Source organism: Equus przewalskii, chromosome 2 (genome assembly GCF_037783145.1).
Source record: "Equus przewalskii isolate Varuska chromosome 2, EquPr2, whole genome shotgun sequence".
Classification (NCBI taxonomy): domain Eukaryota; kingdom Metazoa; phylum Chordata; class Mammalia; order Perissodactyla; family Equidae; genus Equus; species Equus przewalskii.
Window position 1 is genome coordinate 21,907,644 of NC_091832.1, and position 12,812 is coordinate 21,920,455.

A 12,812-nucleotide genomic window follows, 5' to 3' on the forward strand; every position below is an offset into this window, starting at 1 on the left:
TTTTTTTAACTCGAGGAAGACAGTAGGGGCAGAAGAGGCCATTCTCCACTGTGTGGGCCACAGCCAGAAGGCAAGGGGAAAGGGAGAGGAGGCAATGCACAGCGGTGGATGAGGGCTGAAATGATAACTTGAAGGGACTGGTGGCGGAAGATGGATTTAATCCAGTTTTGTAAATAAGCTGTTCACAATATGAGGCCACTGACTCCTAGAGTCACCTCTTGTGTGACTGTATCTTTTCTTACCCAATAACTGGGGCCAACTGTGGAAAACAGAAGGAGCAGGCTGTTTGACTTTGTGCCGTGGATCACCAGCTGCTTCAGAAGCATCAGATTCTCACTCCCAGGAGGGCTCTGAAGAGGCAGCAGGCACGTGGTTCGTGGTCTAAATTCAGCACGCAGTGAAAAGGCAGTGGGGGAGGGATGGTAGGTGGGGAAGGCAGCACTTGGGGGAAGGAGGCACTGTGCACCTTGGAATCTGGCTTACTTGGGCATTCGTAGGAAAATCTCTCCACTTACCCCTTTGGTTTACCTCCCCTTCTCATCATCTTTTATCCTCTGTCCAATCGGATTTGTGTTTATTTAAAATCCAACCCCCTCTGTCAGACTCAGCCCTGCTATCAGCCATCCACCAGGCCTGATGAATCCTGAGTCCTGTTTCCAGCCTTGGGCTGGCTGGGGTGATTCACAAAGAAGTCCCAGGGGAGGAGGAGGATGCACTTAGCAGGATCTATTAGCGTCTATGAAGAGGGCTGGGAAGAAATGCTGCTGGCTGAGGTGGGGGAGTGGAGCCCAGACTCCCTGATGACTCCTGCCCCAGACTTTCCCTCCTGTGAGTAGTGCTCCTTGAATTAACTCCAAGGAGAATGTATTTTTATCCATTATAGTATAGCAGAGAAGATTTAATTAAGCTCAGTAATAACACATCAGATTTTTCCTTCAGCTAACACAACCACTGCTCAGCCAGAGACATCATAGTACTTTACAGTTATCTCATGTATTCTTACTTGCTGAGAATTTTACAGATGAAGGAGACTCAGAGTCCAGGAGATTTATATTTTCATTTCTTTAGCTTATCAGTATAAGTTCCTAGAGGGGGAAGGGAACTCATTCACTAAGCACCTAATATTGGCCAGGCCCAGGGGGCTCCATCCTTTCCTGCACTATCCTGTTTGATCCTCACAACAATGTTAGCAGGGAGTTACTGTCATCCCTGTTTTTGGGTGAGAAAATTGAAACTCTGAATGAAGTAACTTACTGGGGACAGACCGCTTTAATGCTGAAGTTGGGATTCAAATCCAGGTTTATAAAGATTCCAAAATGCATACTTTTTTCAACGTACTTTGCTTTATTTAACAGTCCTGAAACACTCATTAAGCACCTAAAATATGAATTCACCAAAGAGGTGGTCCCTGCCTTCTAAGAACTCACAGCCTTGTGGAAGAAACATGCAAGTCAGCAGACAACAGAAATGCAATGCAGAGTGATAGGTACAAGGACAGACCAAGAGTAGGAGATTTAGGAGCCCAAAGGAGCAGGTGACAGGCTCTGCCTGAGGAAGATGACCTTTAATCCCCAATGCGCAATGCAGTCACGTGGAGCAGGGAGGTACAGAGGAAGACCAACATTTTGTGGTGCGCACTGTACTAACTATGCATTATCTCATTTAATCCTTACAACCTTGATCCTGAGTTGGACATTGAAAGATGGCAAAGGGATTTCGAGGCATGCTGCCTCCCATGTTGTGCCCGTCCACCACCATGTGGTACTGGGTTCATGGAGCTTCTAGGCACATTGAATGAGAGCCGTGAATTGTGCCACTTAACCTGGAGCCAAGGCTCCATTCTGGGCCTGTCAGAGGGGAGACAGATGAGATGAAGGCTCTTTTGCTGCTCTTGCTGCAGTCCCAGTGACTAGGAGGGGAAGGCCAGTGCCCGAACTGGCTTTCGCTGCACTGTCAGGAGGACAGGAAGCCTATCCCCTTTGTGGTCTGAAGGATATTAAAATTCAATCCAGATTGCCCCAGATAACCCCCTGCAGTGCCTAGCATGCCTGCCCAAAACCAACCAACCTTGATAATCTTGCCTGCTTTGCCCTGCCCTTTCAGATTGCTCCCTTAGGCTCTCTCAGGAAATGTCACTCAAGCTGTGCTTTCATCTTGTCCTTCCTTGCTCAAGCTAGTGAGGTTATTTTCAAATCTGACCCTGTCCAACCAGAGTCACCACATAAGAGCCCCAGTTGGGTTCCTCAAACTTGGATGTCATAATGATAATAATAACTAACTTTAATTGAGAACTTACTGGAAGCCAGACCTTGTGTTAGGTGCTCAATAGGACCTGTTTCACTTAATCCTCAAGCCAACACCAAGAGGTATTTATTACCCTTATCCTTTTACAAATGAGGAAATTGGAGCTCAGAAAAGTTCAGAAACTTGCCCAGGAGCAAATGGCCTGAGATGGAGCCGAAGTGGGAACCTGAATGTTTCATTCCATATGCTGCTTCCAATGTCTGAGAATGAAACTACGAAATGTTAACACATAATGGATGAGATATCTACGGCCGACCACCAACATGATCTGTGACTCTATAGCAGATGAGACTGGTGAATACTCAAGTCCATCAAGGGGAATTTACCGATCTGGTACCAATTGATTGGTACTATAGTAGTATGATTCAGACGGTGAGGTGACACTTGAATATACCAGGGTCCCTTTTAAGGAGATGATTTAAATTTTGTCCTTCTGTAGTATATGATAAAAAAAAAAAGTGATTTTATAACCAAGACAAAAAATAACAAATGTTGGAGAGGTTGTGGAGAAAAAGGAACCCTCATACACTGTTGGTGGGAATGCAAACTGGTGCAGCCACTATGGAAAACAGTATGGGGATTTCTCAAAAAATTAAAAATAGAAATACCATATGACCCAGACATCCCACTACTGGGTATCTATCCAAAGAACTTGAAATCAACAATTCAAAGAGACTCATGCACCCCTATGTTCATTGCAGCATTATTAACAATAGCCAAAACGTAGAAGCAACCTAAGTGCCCATCGACTGACGAATGGATAAAGAAGATATGGTATATATACACAATGGAATACTACTCAGCCATAAAAAAGGATAAAATCGTTCCATTCACAACAACATGGATGGACCTTCAGGGTATTACATTAAGCGAAATATGCCAGATAGAGAAAGACAAACTCTGTATGATTCCACTCATGTGGAAGATAAACAAACACGTGGACATAAAGAACAGATTAGTGGTTACCACGGGGAAGGAGGGGTGGGCACAAAGAGTGAAGGAGTGCACCTATAATGTGACTGACAAATAATAATGTACAACTGAAATTTCACAAGGCTGTAAACTATCATAACCTCAATTTAAAAAAAGTGATTTTAAGTTAAATAATTTATTTTACATTAACATATAGTTAAAGGTAGCATTGTACAGTTTTTTTGTTTTTTTCTTAAAGCTTCACTGCATGGTTGTATGTCCTAGTTGTTAGTTTCTAGTTCTCCATGTGAGCCACCACCACGGTATGACAACTGACAGACAGGTGGTGTGGTTCCACAACTGGGAAACGAACCCAAGCCACAGCAGTGAATCTTAACCATTAGACCACCAGGGCTGGCTCTGTATAGTTGTTTTTATAAATCTTTAATAATACTCTAAAGTATACATAATTGTTTACATTTCCTCATTTAAATAGTAATGCATGTTGTTTAATTTACTTTAATCATGTAAGAAAAATATTATTTGTTCACCAATACACTTAAAGCAGATATTTTTATTGCGAGTATTTAATGTATGTTGAAATTTAATCAGAAATATAACCATGTATCAAAAGTTGGTATTTGGGATTCTTACAGTTTACTTACTGTTTATGAAGTTTTGCATCTCATGTTTTTTAAAAAATCAACTGTGTTTCTAATTCGTGGACTTAAAAGAAAATATTTTGTTTCTAAGAGATAAAGAGAGACCTTTTTGGGCTATTATTTGAAGTATTTTCAAGTAACATTTATGAGCACAGGTAGTCTTTATTCCCCTATAAATGCCCAGTTGGATATAGTGGTTCCAAAGGACAGGAGGTCTTAGTGTTTAAACGTCCAGAGACAGACTGCCTGGGTGTAAATCTTGGTTCTACCACTTAACAACTGTGTGACTCTAGGTAAGTAACTTAATCTCTCAGTCTTCAATTTCCTCCTTTTTAAAAAAGCAGTGAAATAAGAAAAAAGAAATAATTATAGGATTTTGAAAATTAAATCAGTTAATGCTTGTAAAGCCCATAAGCATATAAAGTCCGTTTTAGAAAATCTGAAAATTACAGAAAAATACAGACAAAACCAGAAATCACCCAACCTCAGTAACTCCATGGGTAGCAGCTAATCCCAATGGTGCTTTTGTACAAATTAGAAAGGCTGGCCCTTCCTCAAGATACTTGACTGCCATCAGCCAGAAAGTTGTCTTATTATGAGGCGCCATTTAATAATTACCCTGGGACATCAAGCATAAACCAAGATTGTCCTGAGCAAAACAAGACATTTGGTCACCGTGTCAATGGATGACAATGTAAGATGTTTCCAATTTGAGACTATTACTGATCATGTTGAGAGGAATAAATCTGTACATAAAGTTTTTTCTGTATTTAGAATTTAGGCTAGATTCCAGCAGGCACACAGAGGGTATTTGTTCAATAAAAATGAATGAATGAATGAAAGAGACGGATGGGAGGGAGCTGGAGGGAGAGGGAGACTGAGGGGGAAGGAGGAGAGAGAGAAAGAGAATGAATTTGCTAAAGGGCATGCTAAATTATTTTCCAAAAGCGTTATATCAGCAGTGGCTGTTTCAATTTATGTTAACTTAAATGAAAAATGGTATCTTATTTTAATTTGCATTTCTGTAATTATCAGTGAAGATGAATATTTTCCATATGTTTGTTCATTTATTTGGCTGTTTATTTATTGGGATCTTGGTGATTTTTTTAAATAAAGCTGTATAAATTCTTTATATATTAAAGATATTAGCCACCTATAATTTGTCTTTGCAATTATTTTTTCAGTTTAACTTTTCATTTTTGTTATTGTCTTTTTTTTTTACATGGCGATTTCTAATCTTCATGCAGGGAAATTCATTGATATTTTATTTTGTTCTTTGTTTTGTCATATTAAATCTTAGATATGTCTCTTCCTGACAAATATCTGATGTTCATTTCTACTTTTTTCTCTTTCTTTCAGGATTTGATTTTAAAATATATTTATCTCTTTAATCCATCTGGAATTAATTTGATAAAAAAAATTTTTTTGGAAACTACTTATTCTAATACCATTTGTTGAATATTTCTTTCCTTTCTCATTGATTTCTGATGTCCCCTTATGGAAAAAAAAATTCATATATATATATATATATATATAGGATCTGTCTCTACACTATCTTCCTTCATTTGGTGATTCTTTAAATTCTGAATTTTTTTGACCTTTAAAATCAGTCCAAGTAGTCAATTTAGCTGCAGTTGAAGAGTGATCAATGCCTTCAAGACGACAGCACCTGTGTGGAGAAATCCTGGAAGAAATTTAGTTCACTGTGGGGACGAGATCAAGATGAGGTCGAACGTCATAATCACTTCAGGCTAAGACTCCTCCCTCCCCTATAAATAAATAAACAGAGAAATAAAGAAAGAGATGTACTACAAACACAGCATGATATTCCTAAACAAAGGAGAGCAATAGCAGTGAGACACTGCGGATAATCCAATGTTTCTGGTATTGAGAGACGCCATCTGCCTACTGATTAGATCTGCTGGAAAATTTACCGAGGTATTGAAATCAACCCTTCGGAAAGGTTATTTGCTTGGAGGCTCAACAATGGAGTAATGGAGCTGGTGCAGCTCGCTGCTTTCCAAGGAGGTGGAGGAAGTGGCACGGCCACTGAGACACCTAGTGGTGAGGATCTTCACTGCACCATTAGAGTATGCCAGTGGGGCCCCTCTAGGAACCACTTATTACAGGGGGGCGTCCATTTGGGGAACTTAGGTGCCCTCTTTTCTGCACACTAACAAAATAATTTGAGGCCTCTCTTGTGTCCACGAACCTACAAAGACAAGTGCTGATAGATCCGGAAACTGAATAGCCTCTGCAAAGTTGGAACCGTGAAATTAACACATATTAAGCTGATCAACACAGATTCTCAGGCCCTGGGAAACAGCTGAAGATGTAAATTTAATCAGTTCAATTACTATTCACTAGGGAGCAGCAATGTGTTTCATCAAGCATATTATCTCCATCCCCTACCCTTCTAGGCCTCAGAAAAAGTCAAACCAGAGGATAATCACACTTTTTATGTATTGTAATTATAGTTTTGAATTGTAAGTTCACCCATATCAGAGTATTACTAGATGAGGATTGTTCTACCTACCATCCAGCATAATTTACACACATTTGAACTATGGAGTTATGTTTAATATCTGAAATTAATCATTTATGACTAGGGGCATACTTCAATGGTTCAGATAAGGAAAGATTAATGGATTCATTCATTCATTCTTTCAAATACATATTGAGTATCCCAGCTCTAGGCCCTGGGAATTTGGTGGTTAAAAGAGAATCTCAGGGGCCGGCCCACTGGTGCAGCGGTTAAGTGCACACTTTCCATTTCTCAGCGGCCCGGGGTTGGCGGGTTGGGATCCCTGGTGCCGACATGGCACGGCTTGGCAAAAGGCATGCTGTGGTAGGTGTCCCACGTATAAAGTAGAGGAAGATGGGCACGGATGTTAGCACAGGGCCAGTCTTTCTCAGCAAAAAAAGAGGAGGATTGGCAGTAGTTAGCTCAGGGCTAATCTTCCTCAAAAAAAAAAAAAAAAAGGAGAGAGAATCTCAGATATTGCCCTCATGATCTTACAGTCTAGATGATACAATTTAGAAAATCTCTACAATAAAGGAGGACACATGTTATGAGAGTGAAAGTACAGAGCACCAATCAAATGAAGCAACTTGGTCTTTGGGGTCAAAGAAGGCCTTCAGAGAAGGGCAGGTAAAAGTGAAGTCCTGAAAGATGGATAGGAGCTAACCAAAAAGTGGGAAGAGAGTGGCTAGGGAGAGATTATTTCGAATGAGAGCATGATTAAGTCAAGAAAACTAAAAGGCAGTCAGTGTGAGTGCAGCAAAGAATGCAAGAGGGAGGGATGACTGGAGAGGAATGTAATGGCCAGGGAATGGAAGGCCATTAGGGATTGTTCTCCTGAGGACAATGTGAAGACAATTAGGGTTTTAAAGAGGCGAGGAAGAAGCATCAAATTTGCTCTCTACAAAGATAATTTTGGTTGCTGCCTGGAAAATAGAAAGGAGGAGGGCATTGTGACACCATTCAGGAAGCTTTGCAAATGGCTAGGTGAGAAATCACATTACCATGTTAGCTTGGATTACAGGGTCCTTGGTTTTTTAATCTGTCAAAGGGGAAAACAATACTATCTATCTCAGAGTCATAACGAGAATTCCATATTAAGTATTTACTACTCTAGCATCTAGTAAATGATCAATTAATTTTGGCTATTGTTATGATATTGGCTATTATTTGAGGCAGCTATTTCTTTTTTTTAACTTTTTATTAAGATTATGATAGTTTACAACCTTGTGAAATTTCAGTTGTACATTATTGTTAGCCATGTTGTAGGTGCACCACTTCACCCTTTGTGCCCTCCCCCGACCCCCCTTTCCCCTGGTAACCACCAATCAATTCTCTTTGTCTCTATGTTTAACTTCCACCTATGAGTGGAGTCATACAGAGTTCGTCTTTCTCTATCTGGCTTATTTCACTTAACATAATTCCTTCAAGGTCCATCCATGTTGTTGTGAATGTCTAGTTGTCTTTTTTTAAGGCTGAGTAGTATTCCATTGTATATATATATACCGTATCTTCTTTTTTTTTATTGAGTTATTGATAGGTTACAATCTTGTGAAATTTCAGTTGTACATTAATGTTTGTCAGTCATGTTGTAGGTGCACCACTTCACCCTTTGTGCCCACCCCCCACCCCACCTTTCCCCTGGTATCCACTAAACTGTTCTTAGTCCATAATTTTAAATTCCTCATATGAGTGGAGTCATACACAGATTATCTTTCTCTCGCTGGCTTATTTCACTTAACATAATTCCCTCAAGGGCCATCCATGTTATTGCAAATGGAATGATTTTGTTCTGTTTTGCAGCTGAGTAGTATTCCATTGTATATATGTACCACATCTTCTTTATCCATTCGTCTGTTGCTGGACACTTAGGTTGCTTCCATGCCTTGGCTATTGTAAACAGTGCTGCAATAAACATTGGGGTGCATAGGACTTTTGGGATTGCTGACTTCAAGCTCTTTGGATAAATACCCAGTAGTGGGATGGCTGGATCGTCTGGTAGTTCTATTTTTAATTTTTTGAGGAATCTCCACACTGAGGCAGCTATTTCTTGTCATATTAAAGAATTTTCTGGGGCCGGCTCCGTGGCCGAGTGGTTAAGTTTGCGCGTTCCGCTGCGGTGGCCCAGGGTTGGGATCCTGGGCGCACACACGGCACCGCTCGTCAGGCCACGTTGAGGCGGTGTCCCACATCCCACAACTAGAAGGACCTGCAACTAAGATATACAACTATGTACAGTGGGGGTTTGGGGAGATAAAGCAGAAAGAAAAAAAAAAAGATTGGCAACAGTTGTTAGCCCAGGTGCCAATCTTTAAAAAAAAAAAAAAAAGAATTTTCTTTTGGGTACACACATCGAACTTTTAACAATAGAGTGGGAGTGAGTGAATGAGGGTTGAATTTTACTCCAGAAACTTATTCATTACTTGGATCTTTTGCAGTTAACATGTGTAAAATGTACTACTCGTGTAATTTTTGAAAAATTAATAACTAAACCTACAACTGAACCTAAGCATCAATATCCAGAAGGAAAGAGGAGGAAGTATAGCAGAATGGCTCAGAGCTTGAAATTTAGAGCCAGAGAGATCTGGACTGAAACCTCAGCTCCATCATTCGTTAGCTGTGTAACGCTGAGAAAATTACTCAGCTTCTGTAAGCCCCAGTTTCTTCATCTGTAAAATGGGAATAATCATAGTATCTAGTTCACAGCATTGTTGTGAAGATTAATTGAGATAATAGAGTGACTGGTACAACGTCAATGGTCACTAAGGGGCAGCTGTTCTCATTATTTAGAATTTACCGCTTTTCCATTTCCAGAGGTAGTTGGTACAATCTGAACATTTTTTTACCATTAAAATAATAAGATTTTTTAAAAGAATTATACCTCTTGGGTCCTGTGGCCCGCCAGAGCTGGTGGAGTGGGAACCAGACGCGGTGGGCTCCCCCTTCACCAGCAGCTCGAGCCTTCCTGGGCAGCTCTTGGGTGAGGCTGGGGGGCTTGGGGTTGTCCCCGCTGCTTCTGTCCTCCAGGGCCCAGGTCCGCCAGACAGCTGCGACTGCCAGACCCGCTCTGGACCACCATACCCAGGCCGACCCCAGGCCCAAGACCTGGTTCCCATTCATGAAGCTGCAGTCATTTCTTTTCAGAAGAAGGGAGAAGAGGAATCTATCTTGCAGGCTGCTGACTCTTACTGTGTGTAACATCCATGTCAAAATGATACTGTATTCCGTTTAATTACTCAGAAAGAAGATTTTTAATGAAGGAAAAAATAACATCAATAACATTCAGATCTATGCAGCAGCTAACTCATACACATAATATTCTGCTTTTTGTACAGAACTAGCCAATGTGAAAACAATGACCATGTAAATATTACTTTGTTTCCTTTTACACTGTTGTATCATACCTGTAGATGGTGGTTCCTTTTTAAGAAACTCTTTTCTTACCTGGTAGCTGTCCTGTTTTCTGGGTTGTTTTTAACCGAAAAAGAACTCGCTCATCTGGCAGGGGGGAGGAGAAACCCTTTTGCCAGTTATCCAAGGGACCCCACCCTGGAGCTCCACACAGTTTCAATCCTCCCCACCCCCTCCCCAGTGCCTGCGTCCACCAGGCTCGAGGGAGGCCTCTTGTGCTTGCTTTAAGTCAGGAGTCACAAACATTTTTTTCCAGTTAAGGAAAACAACACAGCTCTACCTTTATATCTGTCAGGAGCATCTGCATCGCTGTCCCTGTTTTCTCCTTTGCTGCTGCTAATAACAATATGATGGGGGCTGGCCCAGTGGCACAGCGGTTAAGTTCTCATGTTCCACTTTGGTGGCCAAGGGTTCACCAGTTTGGATCCCGGGTGCGGACATGGCACTGCTCATCAAGCCATGCTGTGGCAGGTGTTCCACATATAAAGCAGAGGAAGATGAGCACAGATGTTAGCTCAGGGCCAGTCTTCCTCAGCAAAAAAAAAAGAGGAGGATTGGCAGCAGATGTTATCTCAGGGCTAATCTTCCTCAAAAAAACCCCAAAAAACCAATATGATGACTTCACTATTCGAAAACTATTTTTATGTAATTAATGTATGCTTTCTTATTTATAAACACCTGATTTAAAAAGAAAAAAAATGGGGCTGGCCCTGTGGCCGAGTGGTTGTGTTCTCATGCTCTGCTTCGGCGGCCCAGGGTTTCACCGGTTTGGATCCTGGGCACAGACCTAGCACAGGTCATCAAGCCATGCAGAGGTGGCATCCCACATAGCAGAACTAGAAGGACCTACAACTAGAATATACAACTATGTACTGGGGAGCTTTGGGGAGAAGAAGAAAAAAAATTATCCTCCTGTTCCAAATTTTTAAAAACTTTAACTCAATGAGTGAATTTTATAAAATGCCTTTTCAGCATCCACATGCTTGTTGTTATTTGATTTATTGATGGGATGTATCAGCTCAATAGTTTTTCTCTAATATCTTAATAGCTTTCCTAATATAAAGACATGCCTCTTCCCATTAAGAAAAACCCTACTTAGTTGTGGTGGATCATTCTTTTAATCTACTGCTAAATTCAAGGATAGACTTTCTTTTGAAATGCATTCTAAAATTTCTTCCTTGTCTCTTCAAGAACAATACACTAACCAGACTTTTATTAGTGAACTCCATTTGTCTTCTGGGCTGTAATACTCAAGTGCCTTTAGAGGTCTCTGATTTCTTCATAACAATAGCTAGTATTTACTGAGCACTTAGAAGGTACTAAACATGTCAAGTGATCCTCACAACTTCCCTAAGGAGTGTGTACCCCTTAGGGAATGTGTCAGAAAAGTTAAGGATCTTGGGACAAGGCCCTGGAGATGGAACCAGAGCCTGTTCTTCACCAGTATGCTTTCATTCATTCATTCAACACATCTTTATTAAGCATCTCTGTGCTCGTGTCTGTCTTAGGTACCAGTGGTACACCCTTAAAGAACTCAGACAGAATCCCAGTCTGACAGAGGAGACAGACAATAAACAAGTAAAGAAATAAACAAGATAAAGACAAATTGTGAAGAGAGCTGTTATGCATATTACATTGCATACAGGATTGTGTAACACAGAGGAGAGGCTTCCTTTAGATGTGATGATTGGCAGGGAAGGCTTTTTTGAGGTGACATTCAAACTGAGATAGAAGAATGAACCAGCCATAATTCCGCAGAAAGTTGGGGGAAGAGCACCTAAGGTTGAGTAAACAGCAAGTCCAAATACCCCGAGGCAAAAAGCAGGCAGACAAAGTAACTTGATAAATCCTAAGAACAGATAGGTGCTTCCTGTGGATGGGGTCAGGGAACTAGAGAGATAAGATTAGGGCAGCAGACAGGGGTCAGATCAAGTCAGGCCTTGTAGATCTTGATAAGTTGTTTGGATTTTATTCTAAGAGCAACCGGAAGCCACTGAGGACTTTAGGGGAGGAAAATGACATCTCAATTATCTTTTCTTAAAAGATCACTCTAGCTGTGATATGGAAAATGGATTAGAGAGGACTCAGAAAGCAAGCAAGGAGACAAGTTCAAAAGTGGTTGCAGTAACTCAGGTGAGAGTTGGAGGTGAAAAAGATTAGGTTGTAGTGGTAGAAAGGAAGAGAAGTAAATGGATTTGAGATATATTTTGGAGGGAGAACTGATTTTTGGATTTTATGAAGACGATGAATCCTTGTTGTTACTGTTTAACAACTAGGTGATGCTATTTACTAAACTGGGGAAGACTCGGGGAAGAACAGGTTAGGTTGATAAAATCAAGAGTTCCAGTTTTGACATATTAAATCTGAGATGCCAGCTAATCCCCCAAGTGGAGCATCTAATAAGTAGTTGGATATATGAGTTGGGCACTCAGAGGAGAGATCTACCCTACCATGGAAAAATGAATTAGATTATTAACATTTAGATGGTGCTTGAAGTCTCGAATAGTTTATCTAGATAAGGAGAGAGTGTTCTCAGAGAGGGCCCAGAGGGCCAGCCCTGTGGCCAAGTGGTTAAGTTTGTGCTCGCTCTGCTTTGGTGGCCTGGGGTTTGGCAGGTTCAGATCCTGGGACCGGACATGGCACCGCTCGTCAAGCTATGCTGAGGCAGCGTCCCACATGCCACAACTAGAGGCACTCACAATTAGAATGTACAACTGTGTACTGGGGGGCTTTGGCGGGGAGGAGGAGGAGGGAGAGGAGGAGAAGAAGGAAAAGAAGGAGAAGGAGACGGACAAGGAGAAGAAGAAGAAAACAGGGCCCCGAAATGAGCCCTGAAACATCTCAACATTTAAAGTTCCTCCAAGGGAGGAGTCAGCAAAGGAGACGGATCACTGAGGTAGGAGGAAAATCATGAGACTGTGGTGTCACAGAGGCCAGTGAGAAAAGTGTCTCATGAAAGACAGAATGCCATCTATGTTGAATGTTGCTGACACATAAAAGAG

General features: G+C 41.2%; 1 long non-coding RNA gene across 1 annotated transcript; it reads left to right on the forward strand.

The window, feature by feature from the left end:
* The first annotated feature begins 657 nt into the window (after positions 1 to 657).
* Positions 658 to 5,024, forward strand: LOC139079492 (uncharacterized). Its single transcript, XR_011533190.1, has 2 exons — positions 658 to 828; positions 1,356 to 5,024. It is a non-coding gene; the product is annotated as an uncharacterized lncRNA (long non-coding RNA).
* The last annotated feature ends 7,788 nt before the right edge of the window (positions 5,025 to 12,812 follow it).